Below are 23,190 nucleotides of genomic sequence, written 5' to 3' on the forward strand. Positions count from 1 at the left end.
AAACTATCTAGCACCAGACTTTGTACTTAGCATCATTTACAAAATAACTTTTAATGCTACCCTTTATGGCACTGAGTGGATAAAGCTAGGGCAAAACATAAGGAGAATTTGAACCTTCTGTGCTTTACAAACTTATATACCTCTCTCATGGATGGAACTGTTCCTAACCTAACATTGTTCAAAAGAATTTATTCAGAGACCTTCACAGTAGAGTACCTTAGAAGCTACCTACCTGCAAGTCATAGTGATCATTCTTGCATTACAGAAGGAAAGAACAAAATTAAAGGCAACAGTATTCTACCAACCTTAATTTATTCCTGGGCAAGTCAGCTGTGCAGTGCTACTTTGCCATCACTGGTTTATAGGCTCTAAAGTCCCCATTCACTTCGGTTTTAAGTTCATGAAAGTGGAAGAACCAGATGGGTTCCCAGGAGCTGAATCTGTTTTGTAGAGGAGGAGTCTGTGATTCAGGCTTAAACCAAGGGTGTTGCCATTATGACATAGGCCGCTACCGAAAGTAAGGTTGGGTTGGCTCCTTGCCCCGGAGCTGTCAGATGTGTCCAGGGACTTGTGCTGAGTCTTTTGTGCTTCATTAAAGCTAGCCCATCAGAAATGCTACATTAGGTCATACCAGTGGTACCATCAGCCAAACAAGGATCTAAAATATTAGAGGTGATATGAGAAATTCTGGAATAAGACATAAGCAGAAAGAATGGGATGGTCGTTAACTCAATCTCTTAAGTTCAGGAAGATTCCCAGAGGCAGCAGTGTTTGAGGGTGTTTTAGAAGAATGTATGAAGTTAGTGGACAAAAAGGAAGAAAGAGCTCTCTGTGAAAAGTCACCAAGTTTTCCAGGAGGAAGACAGTGAGAAGAGAGGCTAACAGAAGAGCAAGTTTGTGAGGCAGTAATATGCTTGGCTAAGAGTATAGGCTTTATGTTGTAGTTGATGAGGAGTCAGCAAAAGATCTTAAGGGAAGAGAAAACATCAGCTTACTATTTTATGAAGAGTTCTTTGATGGTTGGTGTGGCTAATGCATGAAGGGAAAGTGAGAAAAGAGGGAAGGAAACTGTTGGAGAGAGTTTCATTCATGCCAATGGTGGTGGCAATAAAGAGAGACTTACAGACTAGAGAGGCATTTTGGAGATAGAATTGATGAGATTTGGTGCCTGATTAGATGAGAAATCAAGGTATGAGGATGAAGCGTGTAGCTTAGATCACTAGGACAACTGTGATGCCATTAAACAGACTTCGTGCCCTCTAAAATCCATGATTTTTGTCTGGAACCTTCTCAAAACGATTGTGTGACTTCAACTGTATAATAGTTCTGTGGCATCTGACATTGGTCACTTTCCAGAGCACTTCCTCTTGTTTGATCTCATTAAATATGTAACTTGACAGATGACAATCTAAAGTAAGTGATTTGGCTAAAACCATCTGCCTGAATCTGCCCCAGGTGGGACTAAGAACTAAGTCTTAGTCTCCCTAGTCTTAATTTTTAAATCAAAATATAAATCTGATAGTTCTTTACCCTGTGCCCCTCACCCTTTTTTCTATTTTGCATGGAAGATACTAGAATTCAGAAAGACTTTTGAATAGCAGAGGAACCAGGGAGCTGTGGAAAAGCCACAAAAAAACTTAGGAGTTCTGGAGAGGAAGAGGCAGCCAGCAGAGGGGCAAAAAGAAGCAAATGCAGTGAGCATCCCAGGCCTTCTGCATGTCAGTGTTTGCATTGCTACAGTACAAAGGCATTCTGTTATACTGGTGTCTCTATAAACCTCATCCCTGCATTCCACATTAGCCCTGGGTGGTGGGAGTAGAAGGTGGGTCAGCTGGTAATGGCAATTACAGTGGTCTCTACTTAAGATAGTCCCTGAGTCCCCCAAGTCTGTTCAGAGGATCCTGTGTGGCTTACTAATCAGCATTACACTCAAAATCTGTCCCTCAGAAATTTCAACCAGGAATCAGTACATTTGTTGATCATGTTGGATAAGATTATCTATGCAGAAGCTATGAAAATAAGCCTTTCTGTTTGAAAATGGAATCTTCACTGAGCAGAGGAAATGGAGAGTCTTGGTCCTTGCAAACCAGAATTTGTCTGTTAGAAATAGTAGAATCATTTCACAATGGTGGAGACCCATTTTGCAATTATCTTCTGTCCATGTTGGGAAGAGATAAAACACTGGTCTGAGATAAGATTGACATTTGTGGGCAAGAAGAGAATTTTCATCTGCAGGGGTCATTATTGTCTTTTTCAAGGAGCCAAAAGGGGCAATGGTTTCAGGATGCTGAGAGAGAGAGAGAGAGAGAGGGAGAGAGAGAGAGAGAGAACAAGAGAATTCTCAATGAAAACTCCTTAAAGCACTGTTTTCTTTAAGGCAGATGTGATGTCTGTGAGGGTCTGCGATAACCACTTGCTCTAGTAATCAGCTCCCACTTGTGACTGACTGCCTTCTAAATGGTGGTCAATTAATTGTACTTCAAAGAATCACAATCTGTAATTGTACAGCCTTCATGCTTCTGGGAAGTTTCATTGATTATCTGCCTTCCTTCTAAGTTCCTGCCTTCAGGGACTCGTCTGATTTCAGCTTGTTCCCTTGTCCTATAGAACTGTGATTGGCAGGTTTAACAGCTAATGGTAAAATAAATAAGCAAAGTACTGCTCCTAAAGAAAATTTTTTACTTTTTTCCCAAATGTTTTTGTATGCAGAGGGGGGAAAGATCCCTACAGGAAATAAGGCACTCCCACACCTGCAGGTGTTTAGTTCTGAACATCTTCTAAATCTTCAAGAAACTGAGAAAATTCAACCTTTAGTCTGTTTTCCTAGTGATAATTTGTTTCTGATGAACACTTTTACGGTTGGTTTTTTAAAATTAAACATTTACACAGAAATGACTCCCCGTCTTAGGTGAGCCTGATTGATTCTTATTTGAGTTTTTTTTTTTTTTAATCATAGGATTTTCTAGCCCATGTGCTTTGATATAGAAAATAATAGGGAGAAAGAGTAGGTGGTTACCATGGCCACAACAACATCTGATTTGAGGAAGAATAGACAGGGCAGGGAAACAATGCTATACTAAATAGAATTATAATATAGAGAGGAAATTTAAGTGTATTGGCTCCACTTAGAAACTGATCAGTCAATACATGAACAGAATATCTATATTATGCCTTCACATTTATATACTGTACATATCAAAACAAAAGGGAAATTGCGGCATATGTGAAATTAAGAGTCATTAAACATATTTGAAAAACACCTTCGGGTTAGAATAAAAATTGTCATAATTTCCAAATTTTAGCTATTCATCCTGAAATATCAAGAAAAGCTTTAAACAGCAAGGTCTTTTTTAAAAGAAAATATTTATTTTGAGAGTGAGAGAGAGAGCAAGTGGGAGAGGGCAGAGAGAGAGAGGGAGTGAGAGAATCCCAAGCAGGCTCCATGCTCTCAGCACAGAGCCCGACTTGGGGCTCGGTCTTGCAAACTGTGAGATCATGACCTGAGCCGAAATCAAGAGTTGGACGTGTAACTGACTGAGCCACTCAGGTGCCCATAAACAGAAAGATCTTGAGCTTAGCATTAGGATATTTTTTTTAGTTCTACAGAAATTAGAAAAGGGGTTGACTTCTCATATTGGAGGGACCAAGTTTCTTTACTTGGTTTTGCCACACAAAAGGAAAAAGGTGAATTTGTTTCCCTAAACCCTCTCTTTCTAAATACTCTTTCTTCCTAAAGGCTGATTAAGCAGGCATTTCCTGGCCTAAGGAAGCCAGCAGATTCTAGCCTGCCAGCTGAAGAATTAACTCTACCTTGTGAAGAACTATGTTTACTCCCTTCTACATTTTAAAAGAAGATACCAGACCAACACTTGTATGTTGGCATTTCCAATACCCGAAGCTAGCTGGAGGGTGGGATGGAATTGGTAGGTAAGAAGTCTTCCTGGCTCAGAGCACCTGGGTGGCTCAGTTGGTTAAACATCAGACTCTTGGTTTTGGCTCAGGCTCAGGTCACGATCTCATGGCTTCATGAGTTCGAGCCCCTCATCAGGCTCTGTGCTGACAGAAGGGAGTCTGCTTGGGATTCTCTCTTTCTCCCTCTCTCTCTGCCCCTCCCAAATTCACACTGTCTCTGTCTCTCTCAAATAAATAAATAAACTTAAAAAAATAATAGTAAAGAGGCCTTCCAGGCTCCCTTCAGCAGGCTCCCCAGGCAGGCTTCCACCTACTCTGTCTTTTCAGTGCTAAGGTCTTTTTAGCTGAGAATAGAAAGAAAGAGATGAGCGGAACAGTCAACATCTGGAAAGTGAGTTGTTACTGCCCTAAAAGGATGGCATGGAGAAAGTAATCCCATGCCTTAAATTGGCCCTTCTGTGTTGTAAAGCATCTCAAACTAGCTCTGCAAGTAGCCTGAGAAGGTGGCCCCACCTGCCTCACTCCTCAGAGGCTTTGGCCACAACTCAAGAGCTTCAGGAGTGTGTGCTGGCAGGCGGGGTTATACACCAGTACACCTCAGCCAAGAGGAGGGGAGCAGAGCTGAATTTGGGAAGCAGCCGCCTGCTATGCTGGAAACCTCTGGAAACTGGCTAAGGAGCTGCGGTGAGAATCATACTACTTTTCTCAGACCCATTTCTCTTGACAGACCAGTGGGGAATTGTGGCCATTAGAAGGAAAAGAGGATGGCAGGTTCCCCTTCCTTTCCCTTCCTAGAACAGCAGTGCCTGCCATTCCCAGCCCCCGCTGCTCACAGACATCCTGAGGCTGCTCTGTCTTCACATCTGCTGCTCTCTGTGTTCTGAAGGAACCACACGCAGTGAAATTCCTCTTCCTCCACCTCAGTGCGGCCCCCAAACCACACTTCATGAGCTTCATTCGCCACTGGTCTCTTCATAATATGTCTGTCTCCTGTGAGCTGCCAGACTCTTGCTGCTGTATATCATACAGAGAGATTTAGGAATATGAAATTCTTGCTGCTGACTTAAATGGGTTCCAGAAATGCCTGGATGCACGTTGATTTCAGATCAGATATTTGATTTATGCACATTTTGTTCAAATATCCAGAGCCTGCTGAGGGATAGCAGAGTTCTAATGCAGGGCGGTAGGCTGGTGTGCATCTCAAAGAACCAATAGACTCATGAGTTGAATCCTCCTTTCACCAATTATAAGCTATGCAACCTTGGGAAACCACTCAAGTTTGTGCTTTCAGTATTGTCATCCATAAATTTGGAACTGTATCACTAACTTTGTAAGGTTTTTTAAAGATTAGTAGCTGTATATGGAAAGCTAGATTCCAAGATCTTCTAAAGGACAAAGACCATGGTTACCTTATTTAGGGGTACAGGTAACTTGTTGGCAATCTTCATTTAATAGCTAACAATGTCAGTTCAGATCATTCTGTCTGATTTCTAATCCAAGTCCTTCATGGTTAGCTAAGAATAACTGAGTAACATAAGCCTGTTTCTGCATCTGTAAAATCAGTGGTAATAGTAGTAGTATTTCATGGATCTGTGAGGATTTAAACACATAATGCTTCATATGGAAAGCCCAGCATACAGAAAATACTCAGTAAATGTTAGCTGTTGTTATTATAATGCAGGAATCTGTGGAGCTAGACAACTGGCATCCCTAGATGAAATTCACTTCATTTGTTTTTCTAGTTTTTTTGTTTTTTTCTTTTAAAAAATTTTTAGTGTTTATTTATTTTGAGAGAGAGAGAGAGAGCACATGCAAGCAAGTGGGGGGAGGGGCAGGGAGGGAAAGAGAGAATCCCAAGCAGGCTCCACGCCATCATCCTGGAACCTGATTTGAGGCTCGGTCTCACGAACCGTGAGATCATGACCTGAGCCAAAACCAAGAGTCAGATGCTTAACCAACTGAGCTACTCAGGTGCCCCTGCTTTTTTTTTTTTTTTTGTCTTCTTTTAAATGCAGAGGTTGGACAAGATGAATCCTAAGGAGCCTGCTACTCCTTTAACATCTTTATTCCTAGTTGCATCCACATGCATATCACATAACCCCACATCTTCCTTGGGGACATAAATTAAAAATTCAAACATTTTTTGATGGAAAAAAAACTCAATATAATATACATTTTGGACTTAAAAATCATAGCCACTGAGTAAAGCCAGATGTGTCATTTCATATACTACCATGCCTTGATTTCCTTGGGAACACAGACTTATAGCCACAGATGCCACTTTGCATATCCATGACTTTGGGGACATAAAGATTTGCATTCAAACACTTTGCACTGGTTTTAAGAAACTGTATTCATACAAGTTGGCTGACAGTGGTATTCGTTAGCATTTCTAGTTTCTGTGTTATTTTTGAGAAGGAACCTTAACCTGTATGTCTGCATTCTGAAGGCAATTAATATGTATCTGGCATTACACCTGAGCTGTTAGCAGCCAGTTTAAAAAGCAGCCCAGAGTCACTCCTCACCCTGCCTCTGGGGTGAGGAACTAGACTTGCTGGGCTAGGAGATTTGCATTCTCCTCAGATGTGCTACTCCCCTGGTCAACACCTCCTTTGCTACTTTAGTCTCTCCATGCCCCCTACCAAATCTGCCTTCCACAATTCCCCTAAATCCTTATGGGTGTTCAGAGCTAGGCTAGCACCCCCATTAAATGTGGAACAATTAATCACAGGTTTTTAGAAAATTAATTTGTTTGTTGTAAGACCACCGAGACAATAAGGACTGTGTTTTTTGATGCCCAGTACATAATACAGGCAGTCCTTGCTTTGCACGGTAGTGTGATACCATGCATGTCATAAACATGACATCTTAATGATCAGTGATAAACACTACCCTTGTCTGTGACCTCCCAAAACTTTTGTCAAACATTAAAAACTTTCTTTTTGTTGGTTACCAAATGGGAAAGAAAGTAAAATAAATGTTTGTTTAGTACACTGTTAACTTGAAGAATTACAAACGTTGAAAATTAAAGTGTTTTATTTCTTTCTATGAAAGAGTAGTTCGGGGCACCTGGGCGGCTCAGTCAGTTGAGCATCCAACTCTTGATTTCGGCTCAGGTCATGATGTCAGCCAGGGTCATGGATAGAGCCCCACATTGGGCTCTGCACTGAGTGTGGAGCCTGCTTGGGATTCTCTCTCCCTCTGCCCCATTCACATCTGTCTAAAACAAACAAACAACAACAAAAACAAACAAAAGAGTAGTTTGAATAGTGCTTGCCTTTTTCTTCTCCTTGGTCACAGAACACAATAACTGACCAAGCATCTTTTCTATGCTTTGGCAAATTGCCATACTTTTTTCTAAGTCTGAATCAGCTTTCAACCTTTTATCCTTCATACATTCAATGTTATAAAATATCTCTGAGAGTTCCTTTGATGTGTTTTTTCACCAGTGTTATTTCCTCTGAAACACCTTTATCCTTTTTCATCCCAACCACTCTCCTCACTTATTTTCTAAAGTTTGCCTTTACTGAGTTCCTCTGGCTGCATATCCGGTATTTCTCAAAGGAGGACACTGTCAACATGCCTGTCTGCCATCAGCTGTATCTTCTGTTAATTCCACTGTCCCATGTGAATTTCACTTACAACATTATCCCTTTTTCTTTCTATGCTGCACTCTCATCTTGGCAAATTCCCTCATTCAATTAACCATTCTGGTGAAGTGTCCTATGGGTTTATCACCAGGACCCAAGGAAGCAAAATGACTACATGCTTTGCTGTCTGTATGTGAACGGAACAAGATGTGTGCAGTGACCCATAATGACATACTTTGAAAGGAGTGGCATGTAGGTCACTGATGATGGCATGCATCTGTTATTACGTAGTGATTTGTGGACCAAGAGCCCATAGCAAGTTTGTACTTTATCCACTCGCTCACAGTTGATACACTGTGGTAACTGAAATTTGAATCATGTTGTCAGAGGAACCAGTGTTATTTAATTAAACCATACTGTTGGAAATTTGGGCATTTTGAAACCATGCACATGCACAGCTACTGTTAGTTGCTCATTAATAAATATCTGTTGAATGAATGAATGGGCTTATACATTCACACTGACTTCATTTTGCAATGGCAGTGTCCTAATAGCCTTAACTACAGCTTTGCCCTTCTCTTCCTTCTATATAATATGTCCACAGTAGCAGGAAAATGCATGTCAGCTAAACATTGGCTTTGAATATGTCATTGAACTCTGAGCCTTGCACCTCTTGTGCTAAAGGCCCAGCTCCTAGCTACTTTTCTTTTTTTTTAATCAAACTTCTCCCTCTGTACCCAGCTTCACCTGTGAAAAAAACTAATCTGATCAACAGATTCACAAACTACTGAAAGGACTCTCAGGTCCCAGGGTAGTTTGTCTCTTTCACTGAAAGAAAGGGATCAGCAGTTTGCAAAAGAGCTGTCTTGAGTCTTGCCTTCCCAAAGGGTGCTCAGAACCTGTAAGCAGCAGAGAAGAAGGATCTTGTGTTGGTGGAACTTCTCTGGCCTTCTTATCTCACTAAAATCCAATAACCAAGAAAACCCTAAATCCATAATTAAAAATGTAGAGGAGACCTTGGGGGAGATGGGGGCGACTCAAAGATCAAGGGTGACTTAGCCCTTGGTCTGAAGGAGTTTACATTCCAACATGGGCTGTGAATCCTGCATACATGGAAGCCAAAATAGTGATGGCTACCAGCACTGGTTTTGTCTGATATGGGTTCAGGATTGGTTCTGTTACTTCCTAGCTCAGTGATCTTTCCCAAGTTACTTAGGCTCTCAGAAACTCATTTCTCCATCTCTAGACTGTAATAATTATCTCACAAGGTTTTTGAGTCTTAAACATGGTAAGGAATGCAATTCACTTAAAGTAGTATCTTTTGTAGAGTAAAAGCTTGGGAAACAGGAACAGTTTTAGTTACTGAGACATAATTCAGGTGGATGTCATTCTTTTCACCAAGATTGTCTTGTCCACAGTGTGCAGGGTTGTGGTTTCTCTATGCGAACATGCTCTATGTTCATGGGGGACCAAAGACTAAAACCTGTCTGTGTCTCCTGTCCCCTTATCAATTGTCATTTGGTGGTTGAGCGTCTATATTATATTCTGCCTCTGTAGAGTCACACTCGTAAATTCTTTTGAAATACCTCTTTTGAGTATGTACAGAAGCATTTTCAAAGCTTTCAAGAACAAGACACTCTAGTTACAGTGGCAGGGCCTGCTTGCTTCTCTGCTAACAGTACAGCCTCTCGTGGAACGACCAGCAGGCCCCAGGGGGAGCAGTGCTCTGTGCCCTCACCACTATGTGCAGACACTTGGAGACTTTTTAAGAAAGGCACTGAGTTAGTCACTGTTATGCCTGAATGCTGGCTGGGAGGTGGCTCCTGGTTGTGGCTGTGTGAGGAATTTAAAAAGTGTAGATCCTCCCTGGGATTTGGCTTCAGTGTGTCTGGAGTACAGGTGAGGCACCTGCATTATACAAATGTTTCCAATATGAGATGCAGGCCGAGCTGAGAACTTCTGTTCTAGTGCCTATAGGTGCGAGAGTCTAAGGACAAAACTAGCCCTGGCTGTGGTTGTCTGGCCGTGAATGTGACCTTCTCTTGCCCAGAGACTAGCCTGGCCTGGGAGGTGCAAGCTGGCCCTATGGTCTGTCAGAAGTTGGTTGCTATTTATTCTTTTTACTCCAGGGCAACTGTTCTCAGTCAGCATCTTCCCCTTATCTTGACTGAACTTTTTATAACAGCTACCTAACTGGCCTCCTGACTTTACCACACTCTCTTATCCTCTCAGTCCACTCTCTACTCTGCCAACAAAGTCATCTAGCTAAAATGAGGATTCCATTGTCACTGCCCCATCTTCTAGCCACAGACAACTGGTCTTTGTTTTCAGCACAGGATATTTCTTAAGACCTTCATGCATTTGTTTTCCTGCTGGAACACCCTACCTCCCAATTAATATTAACAGCATTGTTTTCATAAATAACAAAATTTTCTTTATTTGAAAATATAATCCTGTGCTAAGTGTTTTCTACACATGCCTGATAGACTCGTAGTGACCTTAGAAGCCTAGTCCTAAAGACCTGCTCTGAGAAGATTCCCCTACCTGCAACTGCCCTTTCCTTTGTGCCCCTAGAATCAAAGAATTCAGGGTATTGCTTTGTAATTTGCCATCGATGACCCATCTGTCCTCCTAGGGGCACAGGCTGCATTTGTCTCTGTAATCCCTTGGGCAGAATGGGCCACCAGCAGTCATGGGCCACTAGGGGGATTGGGGAAGTGAGTCTGGGGGCAAATCATCTTCAATCTAAAGAGACATCTGGATGCAGATTGTTCATTTGATAGTGGATCAGTAGCCATAATGGTGTCATCATTAGTAAGTCATTTGGGTACAGAAAAGATGCATTCTAAAGGCGCTGCCTTTACACAAGCGGTGTGAGGTAGCATTGGCTTCCAAGGCGTTCCAAAGTGCTCAGCAGACCAGACCTCCCACCACAACTGCCACATTATGGGTTAACTTTGTTAGCACAGAAGGACTGAATTGTATTGTGTCATCTATCAGGAAGCTATTTCACCAACAAACTAATGAAAGGCGGTACATTTTTTGTGTGTGCCCTTTTTTTTTTTTCTTAGCCCTCTGTTTTTACAGGCAGAGACTGTAATCAGCTGTCATGATAGCTATAATCAATTAGCTTATGGGCTGTTTTACTCCATCTGGACTAATTGAATAGTTGCTTTTGTTTTTATTTTTGTTTTCCCTCTCTGCTCATTCCTGACTGTTACTATTGAACCATGTAACTAAGCCCCCCACAAAACCATCAGCCACTCCTCTCTCGCTAGCAGCCTTCTTTAAGATGGAGCAGTAACCCATTCATCTCCAGACAGCTTCACATCTGCATTAATAATGAAGGGTTATTTATTTAAAAATTATACTGAAGTGGGTCCTCTGGTGTTAAAGTGAAAAGCAAACATTTAACTCATTGGATGATTTATTTAAATTTAAAATCCCAGAGGGGCACTTGGGTGGCTCAGCATCTGACTGTTGGCTTTGGCTGAGGTCATGATTTCATGATTCATGAGATTGAGCCCCACATCAGGCTGTGGTGGCAAGTGCAGAGCCTGCTTGGGATTCTCTCTCTCTCTCTCTCTCTCTCTCTCTCTCTCTCTCTGCCTCTCCACCACTTGGACTGTCTCTGTGTCTCTCAAAATAAATAAATAAACTTAAATAAAATAAAATAAGCAGAGGATTGCTTTTAGTGAATTTGTATTGGTGTTTGTGTCGTTGATAGCCAGCTCTGCAAATCATGTCTTCTGTAGCTTCAGAGGAAAAATCTTAAGACTTTATAATGTAGAGGGGTAGCCTGTGCATCCTTTAAAATACAGGAGCTCTATTGCACTAAAGAAGTTTAAGCAGAGTGTCAGAGGAGTAGAATTAAGGAAGGAGAGGGGATAGATACCAGAAAAGATTTGTTTCTTTTGAAGCTGAGATTTTTCTTCAGTAAACCACAAGACAGAGATGTTTCCCTGACAGTAAACTTAGAAACACAGTTAAGCAGAGAACTTTTAAGAGTTAGATGAACATTTCAGCAAACATTATTTGCATGTCTACACAATTCCAGATCCTAGGCAAGGACAAAATGGAAAGTAAGACCTAACCCCTGCCTTCAAGGATCTCAAAGTCTAGTAGAAGAAGAAAGATTCACAAAATAACAAACACTGGGGCTCCTGACTGGTCAGTTGGTAGAGGATGTGACTCTTGATCTCGAGGCTGTAAGTTTGAGCCCCATGTTGGGTGTGGAGATTACTAAAAAAATAATAATGATAATAAATAAATAAACTTTAAAAAACACTATACAGCATTAAAGGGGGCATATAATGGCAAAAGAGAAGAAGTGGGATTAGAGAAAGAAAACATCCCTTTTCCAAAACCTGCTGTTGTGTGCTCAAAAGGAAGTCAGCCCTGACCCTCTGTCTTCAGGTTTCTATCTACAAAATGGGTATAGTCCATGCCAGTGACCTAATTCTTTTTAGAATTCATTTTGGAGAGCAATTAGAAAGGACTCTGAGCTGTTTATATAGCCCTGAGGATACATGTTACATAAAGTCCTTGTTTAAAACATAGTACATGTAAAACAATTGTCATTGAAGTATTCATTAAATTTTGTCACCAACTTCATGTAAAACCCACTGAGGGATCTTGAAGGTCTTGTAGAAATAAAAAAAAAAACAAAAAAAAAAACAAAAAAAAAACACCTAAGCAACAGTATTAATTCCACTGATTAGGTAGGGAAAGCCAAGATGTGAGGGTAAGGGACCCGGCCAAGTACCCCAGGACCTGCTACCAAGGCTGCTGGCTCCTTGCAGTCAATTTTAATGACCCTGCTCTCTTCACTTCCTTGTCTCTATGCTTGGGGCTCTGGTTATAGATTTATTGACATACAGTTTTCTTCTGCAGAGAATTCAAACAAAAACTAGCAAATAAACCAAAGAACTGTGCTCCTGACTTTAGAGATAGGATTCTTTTCATGGAGTTTTAGAATGTATTCAGCACATCTTCACTGAACATCTGCTAGGTGCTGGGCACGGTATGAGGCATCGGAGGACAAATCAGACACAGTCTGCATCTTCACAGAACTTAGATTCCAATTATGGGGCAATTACAATACAGTGCAATCAATGCCACAGAGGTCTTGCAAGCTACCCGTAACTCAGCTTGACAAAACAATCAGAGAAGGCTTCCTGCAGAAAAAAATGTCAAAGCAGAGCTGTGCAATTTTGAGAAATTAGTCTTGAAGAAAAGAAAGGGGGAAGAATAGTAAGTAGAAAAGGAGGACAGCAAGAAGGAATACTCAGCCTCTCCTAGAAGGTGAAAGGAGTTCAGTTGGCAGGAGCATAGACCTGTGTGTGATGGAGTCTGGATTGCTAAGGAGGACCCGGATCACAGAAGGTTTTTTATCCCCAAGCTGGGGTTTGATCTTTAGTCTGAAGGCACTGCGGCCAGCTAAGTGATTTGAAGCAGAAAAGTGACAGGAGCAATATTGCCATTAGAAAAAATCACTTATCTCTGCTGTGAGCAGAATGGATAGTAGGGAAGATACTTTTTGAGAAGACAGGTATGAAGATTGTTCATCTAAGGGGTCGACAGGTCAGAAGTAGGTCTCAGCTGGCTACTGTCACAGCTCTTTTTTGTGTGAAATACTGTAAGGATTACACTCATGGTCATTCCCAGGCTTTTTGAATAGAAGGACTCTCTTCTTAACTACCTGAGAGTAGTTATATTTTTAGATTTTGGCAATACAGATAATACTTCATGATACAATAATATATTGAATTAAATTTTAATGAAGGCATATTTAGTCACAGTGTAACCTATGTACATTTAACATTAATAGAACATATATGTAGAAGGCATTGATTCAGTCTATGGAATATTCTGTGCCTGGTGGATTTGAGGATTCTTTGTCAAAACACTAGGGATTGTCATGAGTTTTTGATCCTTAAACTTGAACCCAGAGGCAAGAAAGATTTAGAATTGTAGTTATCAGTAGTTAATATGTTAACTAATCCTTTTCTGGAGATTGATACCTATTATTTGTTGACCTTAGTGTATTCAGTAGTCTCACATGTACAGCCTCATTTTACTAACAGAGAAATTCATAGCATGGTTTGGCTCCTGACTGACGTTACTTTAATACCTCCTGGTGTTTAATGGATTGAATGTTTGAATTCCAGTTCTACCACCTACCATCAGTGTGATTTGGGGAAAATTATTTAATCACTAGTACTATCTGTTCCTTATCTGTGAACTGGGTATAATATCTACCACATGGAGTTAGATGATTATTAAAGTAGATAGTGATGTTAAAAACCTGATACATTTTTTAATGTTTATTTATTTTGAGAGAGAGAGAGAGAGAGAGAGTAAGCAAGCAGAGGAAGGACAGAAAGGGAGAGAGAGAATCCCATGCAGGCTCCACGCTGGCAGCACAGAGCCCAACGCTGGGCTCAATCTCAAGAACTGTGAGTCATGACCTGAGCTGAAATCAAAAGTCAGATGCTTAACCAACTGAACCACCCAGGTGCCCCCAAAACCTGATAAATTTTAATAAATTATCTTCCCATCATGCCTTCTTTTCCTTTTACCCCTTCCTTATCTCTTTTTCTCCCCATTTCCTCTGCATCTGCCTATATTTTAGTCCCCTCTTTTCATCCTCAAGTTTCTTATTTCTCCTTTTTCTTCATCTTCAAATTTTATTAAACTGATTTTTTTCTTGTTTTTAGTGTTTTTTAGGGTTTAGTGCAACTGTATACATTTACATTTGCATTTCCTATCCTTAATTTTAAAGAGCAACCAACAATTTGTTTTTGTTTAATTGCTGAGGAATCAAGTTGCTCTGTATATGTGATCCTCAGTAGAAAAACAATTCCCACTTGCATATGGTTGACCCATTTGTGTATTTTCAGGTCCACCCTGGCAGCTTTACTAAACTCCACATTCTTTTGACCCTCTAGAGATGAATCCTCAACCCACTGCCCGAGTTAAAAGACATCTGTTGTCCTACCTAATGCTCTCTTCATCCTTGCACATTTTCAACTGCTTTGGCAAATACTGTGTGCCCCTGTCAGAAAACAGTGATGTCAGCCAGCAGTTGATGAAGCAGGTGCAGAATTACAGAAGATGCAATCACCACAGTAGTGTAGAGAGAGTTTTTCTAAAGTGTTTCTTGGAATCTATCCATCTCTTATTCTTAAGGCAAATTTACCACTGCATATGAAAATCTCCAGTAAAAGCCTAATGAATTAAACCGGAATAATTTATCTTCTGAAAATACATTCCTTACGCCAAGTTACTAGATAACCACACCCTTTGGCCTAGATTTCAAGGCCCTCCATCCTCTGGTTTCAATCATCATTTCATTTTTTTCTTCTTATTGCTCTTGTGGGGACATGAACCCCACATTTAAATATTTCCTTGAGCCTTGCCCTGAAAAATACTTTCACATGCCAATCCCCAAGTGCTCCTGTGTCTGTTGTTTCTCTACTCTGGCAATCCCTCTTTTATGCAAACCTCACCCATTCTCTGAGTCTCAGTTCAAGTCCTACTTTTTCTGACCATTTCAAGTTCAAGTGACCTTCTGAATACCTCTAGTGTGGTAGTGTGATTTCCAGGGAAATTTGGGGGATCTAGAGCTGGAATACATTGTCTTCTTTGCAAATTTCCTTACCATTAAGAAGACAGGTAAGAACTTAAAGGTTGTTAAAAGAATTAAAGCAGAAAAATTATTGTGAAAGCTAGCATGTGTTAACTAGCATGATAATCTTGCCTAGTATATACAATTATTGTTTCCTTTTTATATGGTAATTTAATTTGCAACTGAACATATTTAGCAAACAGTCAATTCTCTTTTTTTTTAATTTTTTTAAAGTTTGTTTACTTTTGAGAGAGTGAGTGAGAGCAGGACAGGGGTTGAGAGAGAGGGAGACACAGAATCCAAAGCCGGCTCAAAGCTCTGAGATGTCACTGCAGAGCCGGACCTGGGTCTCGAACCCACAAGCTGTGAGATCATAACCTGAGCCGAAGCCGGACACTTGACCGACTAAGCCACCCAGGCACTCCAGTAAACACTCAATTATTAAAAATAAGAATGTGTACATTCTATATCATGGCTTCTCAAATGGTAATGTGCACATGAATCACCTGGGGATCCTGTCAAAATGCAGATTCTGATTCAGTGGCTCTGGGCTGGGGCTTGAGCTTCAGTGTTTCTAGCATGCTTGCTCATGGACCATTCTTTGATTAATAAGTATGGTCAACCCAAATACAAAGTCAGGTGATAGAAACACCCATGCTGTTAGTCTGCCCTCTCTTGCTGCAGTCTAGACATTTGCACTGTGACCTTCTTCCTAGTGTCCAATTATGTTTCTTTCTCTGTTTATAACTTTCTTTACAACTGCAAAAGCTGGCTAGCTTGGCACATATCTTGGTCACACATAGCTATTAGTCAGCCTGGGGTGTCAAATGCAGTTATCTCAGAATAAATATAAAATTCAACCGGAAACTTGCAGGGCTCCCACAGGGTGAACCTGATCTGCACTGAGGTGCCTGCTACATGACGGTAGTGAAATGAGTCACTTGACGTCAAATCATAGACAGACGTCATCTTGTTACCTAGAAAGACCTCCTTATGCAGCTAATGATCCCACAGAGGTGTCTAAATGAGGAGAAACAGTGGGAAGCTGAGTATCTGATTACCCCTCAGCAGTGCAGAGCCTCCACTGACCAGAGTGGTCACAGCATCTACAGACCCTGGCCCACATGATCTTCCCTTTAAATAGTTTATCGGGGACTTCATTTTGGCCTTTGAGGAGTTGTCATCTTCTTTATCTAATTCTTCATGTGGGTACAAGGCAAGAAATGATGTGTATCTATTTGGAATTGCCTAGTTTCACTGTATAGTTCAAAAAGATGTGTCGGTGTGGAAAATGACTGTTGAGGCCATGGTTTTACAGTCTGGCCTATTCATACGCTAGTTGTGGAGACTTTAGGCATGGTACCTCTAAGCCTTGGGTTGCACATTTGTCAAAAGGGACTGTTAGAATAAATGAGATTGTCCATGTTAAATGTCTGACATTGCCCCCAGCATAGTGCCCCACACATACTAGTTATGGTTATTACGTTATCAATGACAGTTATTCACTTATTTGTGTTATAATGTTTTATTAATATAATATTACATTTTAGTCTTTTTATTGTGGCAAAAGAACCTAACAGTGTAACCATCTTAACCATTTTAAGTGTAAAATTCAGTAATGTTAAGTATATTCATATTGTTTTACAACATATCTCTAGAACTTTTTCATCTTGCAGCACAGAAATCCTATGTCCACTAAAAACTAATACACTCAACACTAACTATACCCACTTACCTCCCTGCCAGTCCCTTACGTTTTCTTTTTATTTCTGCAGTATATGGATATGAATTCATTCCACATGCCCTGGGCTTCCAGTCACTACTAGAAAAACACATAGAATTTGAAGTCTGAAAATTTAAATACAAGACTAAGCCTTGAATTACACTAACTAACTACATGATGTCCTTATAGCAATTACAAGTTTTGATTATATCACTCATATCTGCAAATAGGTACATGTTATATAAACTTTATATTATTAATTAGTGTCTAATCATCCCCTGCTCTTTCTAGTACTCCTCCTCTATGTTCCTAAAAATTTTCTGTCTTAGCATTTGGCATGTTGTACTGAAGTTATCTGCTTTATGAGTATTCCCCTTGAGTAGACAAAAATCACCTTGAGGGCTGGGGTTAGATGTTATTTCAGACCTAATTTAGCATGTGTTAGACCAGTTCAGGACAGTGTATACACTTTATATTCCTCTCTCATTTGCTTTCATGTGCTCCCAGGAGCCCCATTTTCATCATGTTGCATTTCCCTTTGTTTAACACTCTTCCATAAAAGTCCTTGGCAAAATTCCCACAGAATAATGATTGGTAAGGGGGAACAGACCAATCCAGTGGAGTCAACAATAGGGTACAGTGAAAAGAAGTTTTAAAAAAGAAATCCTAGCCAGGTTTTTTTAGACTATGTCTCTTTTTTCAATATCTACCTAGCTATGCATGTAACTTTCTCCTGTTTTCTCTGCCAAGTGTCTGGAGAGGTCAAGAGCTATCTCATTACCTTCCAAATGATTTGGGGAGAAATCACTTCCATGTACGACAAGCTCTGTTCCTGACCATCTGTATCGACAGTTAATTTAGAGAGTCAATCGTTCACCTTCTGAAGCAGAAGCCAAGACAGTTATGTAATCTGCAGTTCCCTGTTGAAAACAAAACCTGCAGATGCTCAGAAAGCTAAATTAAACTCCTGACTTCCAATGCAGCCACCACACATCATGGGCAGTCTAAGGAGCATTACTAGCACCAGGGTGCTAATCATGATGATGCCGAATGAAACGCTGTATTCATCTTCCAGCCACTGTGATATAAAGGTTTGCCAAGATTAGCCATCCAGCCACCATGCTGAGGTTGAGCTGAACCTTAAAATGTGGTTTGCTGCCTAATGAGGAATCTTGTTTTAAAAAAAATTATTATTATTATTATTATTATTATTAATTATTATTATTTTGCAAAATTCGGTCCCGTGTACTTCTGATTTGAAAATTTTTATTTTCTCCTCTGAGGAAGACACTTTCTTAATGAAGGATTGCATGACCTATATTGATAGGAGGGCCTAAGAGAATAATTATTATTGTCAGCTACCCCAGGACTCTGGTTTTTTTTCTTACCTTTAAGGGAGGAAGGGAATGGACAATGATTGAATACGTGTCACATACCAGGCACTCTGTATGTGTCCTTCAAACAAAGCTTCAGGTGAATTTGGGGAAATGGGCAACAGGAACCTCATATTAGAAATTATGAAAAACAGATTCAGTGCCATGAAATAATTTGTCCAGGGTCATTCAAATAGTATATGGAAGACTGGGATGCAAACCAGATCTTTCTGTCATGACTCAAAGAAAGTCCCCACCATCTTGGGCATTATCTTCCAGCCACCCAATTTCTCCCTCAGAATCTGGGTTCACATTTCTTCGAATAATGTCATTAAAATAAATCCCAAAGTCTTCAGACTCTAAACTCAAATTATAATTAATTAACACAAACAAGTATGTTAAGAAAATATATAGTTCTATAATAAGAACATGACAGGAAATATTGAAAAGTGAGCAATTTTTGAGCAATTTTTGACTATTATTATAGTTCTATAATAAGAACAAGACAGGAAATATTGAAAAGTGAGCAATTTTTGATACATACTTTTGTATGTATCTCATGTGGTCAAAATATTTAATTTGGGAGGGATATATAAATTCAAATATTAGTTTGTGATCATAATGTCTTGTAAATGATCATAATGTCCATATTTAATTTGGGAGGGATATTAGTTTGTGATCATAATGTCTTGTAAATGATCATAATGTCCATATTTAATTTGGGAGGGATATATAAATTCAAATATTAGTTTGTGATCATAATGTCTTGTAAATGAGTCCCAAATTTCTGACCTGGTTTTGTGTCATCACACCTGCCATAGGTTATATTGCTGTTTCTCCTATCTGATTATAGCCAGCACTTAAAACACTGATCTTTCTTCCTGTCCAATGGTAGTTAGAAACCTATAATGCATTTAGTCATTTTCAGCATGTGTTCTGATGATTCTTACCAAAAACAAATGTGGCTCACTACCTTATGTAACATTCAGTGAATATTTACTGAGTGCCAGCTATGTGCTAGGTGCTGTCTATCTACTAAGATACTTTGTGTTCTAGAGCTTTTCCCATATGTACTAAAGTGGACATTCCAAAGGCCCTTGGATCTAGCTTAAGAATTCCAAGTATACTGTCAATACTAACAGTACAGAATTTCCAATAATGATAATTATAGCTAATATTTCATGTTTGCCATGTGCCAGGCTCTAATGATGAATGCTTTTGTATCTATCTCATGTAAGCTTCACAACAACCCTATAATGAAAATACAAATAGTATCATGCCATTTTACAGATGAGGAAACTGTGGCCTGGAAAGACTATTGCCTAGTTTGTTCAAGATCATATAGCTAGTAAGTATCAAGGGTGGGGCTCTAACCCAGGGCCCTCTGACAGAAAGTCCACATTCTTAACCACAATGTACTCTGCTTTCTGGAAAATGCCATTCTGTCAGAGTCAACAAACATGTGCTGGGTATAAAGATGAATAAGAAATAGTTTCTGCTCTCAAGAAGCACTAGTTCCCTGTGAGGAAGAGATACTCAGCTGGGCTCAGCAAGCATTGTGCTTTGTTATATTTCATACACTGCTAAGTCCTGGAGATATAGCATAAAGCATGGGATAGGCACAATCTCAGCCCTGAAGGAACTCATAGTGTGGTTAGAGACAGATACAGAAACAAAACTCTGAAGGGCAACTGATTCCCACTTTTGCTATCCCATTTTGGAGACACTTGGATGTTCATGGGCACTGAGAGAGGCAGTGTCATGCTTGGGCTCTGCAGCCAGTCCCTCAGCCCATCTTCAGTCTACCATTTATTGATAACATCAGGCAGACCACTTAGCTTCTTAAAGCCTGTTTCCTTGTACTTAAAAATCAGGTGAACGTGTAATCTGCTTCATGGAGTTTATTTTGAGGATTAAGTGATAAAACATATTCAGACTATGCATGGTCAAAAAGTATTAGTTACCACTGTTATTATCATTCCCTCATATGGCTTAGAAGAACCTTACAGATGGTGCCGTCTTTATGCTCAGTCTTACATCTTTTCTGCCACATTAACTAAAGGTATTTATGTAGCAACCAGCTTTATGCAGGTGTAACCTGACACCACCTTGCCTCAGCGGCCACACCCCTCTCTGCTTTCTGTCCAGAAGTCCACTCACCACTCTGGCATGCACAAAATTTGAAGTGCAACTGAAAGTTGTGTGGCAACTCTTGATAGTTTGTTGTCCGAAGGTGGGAGGGAATTGGTGGGTAGAGGCTCCCCTCCTCATCCTTTAGAGAGAGAGTTCTGAATTGCATTATGGACACTCCTCAGAAGGTCCTGGAGGGATTGAATCCCAGTTGCCCACAAGAGTGCTCAGTAACCCAATGACATTTGCTTACGTTGTCTTTCCCTCCTTCTCTGACTAGTCTCCCTGGTTCTTCAATCCTCTTTGCTGGGATCACTGCTCAAAATGAAGTATCACATACAAGCCTTTGAATCTGGCTCTGCTTTCTAGGGGATTGTGGAAGTGGACATGGAAGAGAGTGAGAAGGCAGGGAGTGAGAATGAGAGGTTTCCAGACTAAGAAATGGGTCATTGCCACCTCACATATTTGGATCTCCTCTAGAACATGCTTGCCAAGTGGTCAGTCAGCCATGTTTTATATATCCTTTGAAAGGAATGTACTATCTCCATTCCCATTTGCAGACACCTCTATATCCCTGGCACTTTAAACAATACCTGGCATGGAATAAGGGCTTAATAAAGATTGTTGAATGAACTTTTAAATGAAGAAAATTTTGTTGGCTTGTATAATGACTGCAGATCTACCTTCCTTTGCCTTTCAACCGTTAGATCTAGTTTTCCACATAAAAAAGCCTTCATGTAATTTTGAATCTATGCAGGTTTCTTTTTCACAAAGAAAAGTCATTGGCAGGGGATCTGTAAGTCTTTTAACAATGCACTTTAAAAAATAATAATGGAAGTAAGTAGGAACTGTGAATGTTTCTACCTTATTGAATTGGTAATAGAAATTTTTTTCTTAGATTTACATAGTATTTTTTAAATGTTAGCAGTATGTAAAATAAAGGAGATTTGGAGTCAGACAATTAGAAGTTTAGTCTATATGACAATATTTGAGTGCCTTTAAGTTTATTTTTTTCTGCTGTGTTATATTTTTTAAAAAATAATGACTTTTCCTCATTATAATGGCATTCCATGTTTATTGTTAAAACTTTGGGATATACTGAGGCCTATAAAAAAATAGGAAAGAAAAAAGGGATAAAAGAAACGATCTGTAATTTCTACTAGCCAGAGGCAACACTCCTTGACATTTTGGCCTATTTAATTTCAGTCTGATTTGTGTGCCTGAAATATATAGGGCAGGTTATACTATATGTAAACCTTCCTATCCTGGTTTACTTCAGTTCAGATCAGCATTTAGCAATGTTATATGTTATAAACATTATTTTTAATATTCGCCAAATTTTTCAATGCTTTCAAATGCATTCTTCTCCATACCTCCACTGACCTCCAGAGTTTTACTTACAAAATTAAATATTTTAAAAGACTACTTCCTAATTAGAAAAAAAAAAAAAAAAGAAATCAACAAATGATACCTACCAGTTTCATTATGTTAGAGCTTTACAACTTGTTTGTAAATTCTGTAAAATTGGTACCATACTGTGTCTAGGAGTTAGTCACCTTTTTCATTTAATAATGTTTTGTGGGCATTTCTTTATGTCATTACCTTTTCTTTTCTTTTCTTTTCTTCTGTAAAAGTGAATTTTAAAGAGATCTAGGATTCCATTATGGGGATGTGACACTACTGATTTAGTCAGTTTGTCATTATTAAACTTTTAAGTTGTATCTGTTTTTTTCACTACTGTAAGTAATATTGTTATGATCAGCCTTGGGTTAGTTTGTTATGGGCCATTTATGCTGGACTATATTATAGCTTTTGCAACTTTTTAAAAACCAAACCTTTTCAAGATAGTTGGCATGGAAAAAACAGCTTATTTGAAATTAATTTTTTTTGTTTTGGCTGAGGTTTTCATGTATATTATTCCATTAATGCTTGGCATTAAATATTACATGTACCTGGGTTAATAAAGTACCATTTTGTTTCTTGGTTGCTAATTTTTTTCATCAGTGGGTTTACAGGATCCAGATTATGGGATTTCTGTAAGATTCTCTTTATATTTCATCATAAGTGAGCTTCATTATAAGCACATGTGTAGCTCAAAAGAGTAATGAGTTTTTACCAGTTAAAGATACCAGATTAAAAAGCAAGAACATGTGGCTTTCCTAAGGCTGTATGAGAGTTCAGTCCTGTCTATGAAATGCCTGAGCAGCACAGATGTACCATAGAGGGTAATGTATTGTCCTCACTGGGGGCTGGATTGAGGTATCATTATATTATCATTTATAGGGCATTTGATAAGAACTGCAATATCTTACCAGCAGAGTGCATTTGCTGTCTGTCACATCCTTTCCTAAGTACATCTGTATGGACTACATAAAAATTGCTTGTATTTAGCAAACCTCATCTGTTAACTCTTCTTTCTGCGCCAGATCTACAGACCTGAAGTAACTTGAAAACTTGTGAAAGGAACTGCTTTAGTTAACCTTTATTGGTCCGTGAAGGTCAGCCTTGCTAAGGGAAACTTTCAATATACCGAGGAGAGAAAGAGATCAGAGTGTTTCCAACCTCAGTTGAACACACAGGAATTAAGAGCTTTCACTGGGTCCAGCCCAGTCAGATCATGGCACAATTTAGAAGTACAAGTTGACCTGGCTTCCTCTACCTCCTGGAATCTTTCTGCCCTGCAGACTCAGAATTCTGTCTCCCAAGGCTGCTGTCCGAATCCCCTACTTTAGTTTTACAGGAAGTAATGATGGCGACTATTTGTGGCTTGGTAGTAGATAATTGACATTAATTATTCTAGTCCATGAGATCAAATTCTCCTTTATAGATAAA

General features: G+C 39.6%; 1 protein-coding gene and 1 long non-coding RNA gene across 4 annotated transcripts in view; one reads left to right on the forward strand and one right to left on the reverse strand.

The window, feature by feature from the left end:
- LOC122201120 overlaps positions 1-428 on the reverse strand; it is a 46,894-nt gene extending 46,466 nt beyond the window's left edge. The window contains exon 1 of the long non-coding RNA XR_006194088.1: positions 306-428. This is a non-coding gene — a long non-coding RNA (uncharacterized LOC122201120). The remainder of the gene's footprint in view (positions 1-305) is intronic.
- The window catches only part of LOC122201112 (disks large homolog 2-like), a 1,368,059-nt gene that overhangs the window by 1,128,016 nt on the left and 216,853 nt on the right, over positions 1-23,190 (forward strand). The window lies entirely within an intron of this gene.

Source organism: Panthera leo, chromosome D1, assembly GCF_018350215.1.
Source record: "Panthera leo isolate Ple1 chromosome D1, P.leo_Ple1_pat1.1, whole genome shotgun sequence".
Taxonomy (NCBI): Eukaryota; Metazoa; Chordata; class Mammalia; order Carnivora; family Felidae; genus Panthera; species Panthera leo.